We start from the raw sequence: 4969 nt of genomic DNA on the forward strand, positions 1-4969 counted from the left end.
TTGCATGCCTAGTTAGCCTCGCATGTTAGCTTATTATTTTAGCTTTTTGTGGCTTAAGTCCCGCATGTGTTTTGCCTCTGAAATAACTTGTTTTGGCTTTGTTTTGGGTTGGTTAGTTCAGTTAAGGCTTGTTTTGCATAGTTGCAGTGTAAATTCCTTCACTAGCTTGATATTTTAATGCTTTAATCATCATTGTTTTGAGTTGATAGCATTTTTTAGTCTTGTTTTGCATTTCATTTTAGCACCATAATCTCTGCAACCTTAATTCTTCAGTCTTTTTTTTTTTCTTTGAAAGTGGTTTCAAACCACTTGTTTGACTAAGTGTGAAATAGAGTTGTTGCACCTAATCGTTTAATCCCTTAGTGGGGTTCATTACCAACAGTGTAATGCCTCTTTCATGCCCAAAGCTACTTGAGGTTTGAGCCATCTTTCCATTAGAGGACAATCACCAATGGACTAAATTGATTAAAGAATGGTTTTGGTAATTAAAATGGGTAAACAAAATTGAACAAGTAAAAGAGACAAGATAAACATCTTCCATGTTGCATTGCATGTGTTCGAATCGGACGTTAATTCGAACATAAGGAAAATAGGACATTTCATACTCAAAAGTGATAAAATATGTCACTTTCCTTGGTCACCATTGCCCTTGATCATGCATGATAGGGTGGTGGTCATTGTGGTCATGTTTGTATATTTATTGAACTTGTACAAACTTGGTCCCTTAGCCATCATGCATGAAAATTGCTTGATTGATGGTTTGAGGGCCAAGAGTTTCTCTCCTTTGAGCTTGTGTGATGATAAGGAGTGTAAACAGTACAAACAAACCTACAAAAGCACACTGTTTTGCTCAGTTGTGCTCTTTGTTGCAGCAGGAAAGTCTAAATCAGTAGCCTACCGGCCACCATTGTTGGCCAACCGACCATTAGCAGTGGCCGACCGGCCCCCCTGTCGGCCACCAATGAAAATTCAGAAGAATGTTCCTAAGGCAGAACATATGTGATCTGGAGAAGAGGAAAGTGTGAGTGCTTCTGTGCAACAGAGGCTTACAACAGCAAAACAGTGGCCATTTCTGGTGGAAAATCGAGCATGCATGGGCCTCCCTTGCTTCTTGGGATTAGCTAATTAGTTTAATTAGCAATAGATCAAATATGTCTTGTAATTAATTCGTTGTAGCTAATTAAGTGTTGTAAATAATTAGTTAGTTTAACTAGTTATTCGATTTCGTTTTGTAATAAGTTAACTAGAATAGTTAATTAATTCAAGTTTTGTAATAATTAGTTAGCTTAATTAGCATAGCTAGTTGGTTAGATTATTCATTCGGACTCTCCTTTGCGAGGGCGTAATGTTGTAACAAGTGTGCGTGCGTGTGTGTATGTCTTCCAACCCCAAGTCTTTTTCCCTTTTATTTAATCGCTTTCGATAGTTAGATTAGGGATCATATTTCAATTTAGCATATCGCATGCTTGCATCTAGTCATTTGTCTTGCATGAACTGAGGCTCGGCGCATCATTTAAACTGCATTGCCATTTCAATAATTCGTTGAATACGTGTTTAATCGCATGTTGTTCAAATCAATCCATATGGCATATTAGTAGCCGAGCCTATTAATTGCATATTACATGTGTCACATTAGGCATCTTGTATAGTTAGGATCATGCATATTTTTCTAACTCATGTTTTCTTAGCTTGGAGTACTAGGTGACTTTTTACGCTTTAGCATACTTGTATAAGTGTGAATGTTGCCATGATTAGCATGTTTGCCATGAGGCTATGTACTTAAATGCTAAACTACTTGAATGCCTGTGGATGAAGGCTTATTGTTTGAATTAGAACAATTCAACGAATGCAAGTTTTAAGCCCACTTTGTTGAATGGCAAATCATGTTTTAAGCCCACTATGTTTGGTTGCAAAATCGCATCTTTAAGCCCACTTGAGGGTGGCAAATTCAAACTATTTTCGAAAACAAACACGAGTTGGATTGTTCCAAGTCTTGCGACTAGTATATACTTGCTGTGTGTGTCACATAGTAAAGTTAGTCTAATAACCGGAATAAGAACACATAATGTTTATAAAACATTATATCATGATTAGTAGAGTCCGATCTTTGATCGGGCAAGTGGGGGTGCTCATTTCAGGACCTTCCCCTCTCGTACCCAAGTTGCTGAGCCGAGGCAACTTTGGTGATGCGTGCCTTTGGCACGAGTCAGGGTGTAGATGTCCCCGAACGTCCCGGGAAAAAATCCCGTTTTGTTCATTGGGGCTTACTACAGTTGGGACTCAATGTCATGGTCCTGTATTTAATCTCGCGGAGTGCAATGCAAGACCGATGAATCATCAAAGAGTCCAAATCCGGCAAATCATTTTGAAAAATTGATTTTTAGAAAGAAATGCCAAACATGAACTGCTTTGCCAGATACAGAGTCGCCACCTAAATATTTTATTTTGGGGGAATTTAGGAAACCCTGACTCGTGCCTAAGGCCACGTGTCTGCCATCACCAAAGTTGCCTCAGCTCGGGAACTTGGGTACGATTGGGGAAGGTCACTTCGTGAGCACCCCCGCTCGCCCGATCAAAGATCGGCCTCTACTAACCATGATATCGAGTTTTGAAAACATTATGTGCTCTTATTCCGGTTATTAGCCTAGAATTAGTATGTGATGCACACAACATACAAGTATAGACTGGATCGTTTGAGTTGGAACAAAACATTTCATGTTTGTTTATTTGAAAGATGGTTTGATGGTGCTACTCGCAAGTAGGCTAAGACGTGGATTTGCCACCCTCAAGTGGGCTTAAGAAAACATGATTTTGCCACTCTCAAGTGGGCTTAAAACTCTCAATTGGTGAATTATTCCAATTCAAATAACCCAACTTTCACCCACAGGCATTCAGGCAGTTATATCACATAAGCAAATAGCCTTATGGTAAGCATGCTATCATGGCAGTCACTCACACGCATGCAAGGATCCTAAAGCATAAATACTTACCGAGTACTCCAAGCCAAAGAAAGAAGCTAATTAGAAATCATGCATGAATCCTAACTATGCTGAAATGCCTAATGCAACACATGAAATGCAACTAAGATAGGCTCGGCTATTCTAAAATGGCATATGAAATGCAACAACCGATACACGTATTCAACTCGGAATTGAAATACAATGCAGTTAGTATGATGCGCCGAGCCTGGTGCATGCAAGACAGATAAATGGATGCAAACATGCGAGGATAAGTATGCTAATTGAAATGTGCCCTAAACTAACCATCATAAGCTGGTAAATAAAAGGGAGAAAGATGTGGGGTTGGAAGGCATGCATCACACACACACGCACACTTATTACAACATTGCCCTCCTCGGAGGGTCCGAATGAATAGTACAGAATAAACTAGCTAATCTAAGCTAATTAAACTAAGTATTACACAAGATTAATTAATTAATGAATTAACTAAATAAGTAAGGAAACTAGCATGCAAATTAAACAAAATGGACTACCTTAGCTTTGTTCTGAATGATAGGGATGCATGCATGCTCAAGTCGCCTTGTCGGGAAATCCATCGCGATGCCCCGATTTGCCTCTGTGTGCAATTGGTCCCAGAACACTGAATAAGCTCCAGAAGGTTGTTGACCCGTTTTTGCTGCTGGTTTCCGGTTTGCTGCAACAGAGAGCGAGAAAGGGGCATGGCAAAGTATTTTCAACATATGTGTGTATGACCAATCTCCCCATCATTGCACAAGCTCCAGGGAGTGTAGTCCTCGATCCTCGGGCTATCAATCACGCATCTCGATGCATGATGGCCGAGGAGCCAAATTGCGCAACTCAATATGACATGAATGCACATATGGACACGTAAATCCTAAAACTCCATCATGTATAGTCAAGAGTGTCGGCAGCCAGGAATTGAGGTACGTTTCATCACTTCGAGTATGAAACGCCCCTCGTTTCCCGTGTTTAGGCTAACTCCTATCCCAAACACAATGCAACACATAACATGTAATGCACAATGCTACGTAACATGGGATATGCAAAAATGTAATGCAACACAAGCATCCTAATATGCAATGCAACATGAATAACCTAACAAGGCTAATGGCATGCACAATGCTAATGCATTCATACACAATGCAAGGCAACACAAGCATGCAACAATATGAACAACAACTAGCATACACAATGCAAATGGACATGACATACACAACGCAATGAACCACATGGCATACACAATGCTTGATGGACTTAAACTAAAATGAATGGGCCTCAGCCACACTCAAATTAGTGGCCAAACATGATGAAATTAGGCAACAAAAACACATGTAAACATGCACAAATGCAAGGGACCAAACCTAAGGCACCAAATGCAACTCTACCAAAGCATGGCAAGGGATGAAATATGGCATACAATCACACATTTTCCAGCTCTGAAATGACATGCAAGGTGGTCTCGAATCATGTAAACACCTCACACAATGCATGCTAGATGGCCCGGATACCGAAACTAGTGAAGTGCATTACACTAGAGGTGCACAAAGCAATGCTCAAATGACCTAACCAGCCCCAAACAGTCCCTATGCAGGTCCAAGACAGTAGGAAGATGGTCTAAAATGATGGCTCAAAATGCATAGAAATGAAGCTCATGCAATGGTCCATAAATAAGGTATTCATGCATAACTCTCAAACACGTTCAAAGAATGGAAAACATGGGAGTATGGCACAAGTATAGGCTCTGAAATGACATGCTCAATGGCCCCAAAACATGAAAACACCTCAGTATAAGCATGCAATAGGCTTCAAAACTCAAGGCTAGACATGGGTATTACATTACAACCATGCATAGAAAGCATCATTCGACCATGACGCATAAAAACTAAGCTAAGGCAGTCCAAAACATGCACAAAATCAGTCTAAGGCATGGCCAAAAAGTGCTAGAATCAAAGACCAAAATAGTATGTAATACAAGCTAATGAAGAGGG

This window comes from Camellia sinensis, chromosome 11 (assembly GCF_055761805.1).
Source record: "Camellia sinensis isolate YWXY chromosome 11, ASM5576180v1, whole genome shotgun sequence".
Classification (NCBI taxonomy): Eukaryota; Viridiplantae; Streptophyta; class Magnoliopsida; order Ericales; family Theaceae; genus Camellia; species Camellia sinensis.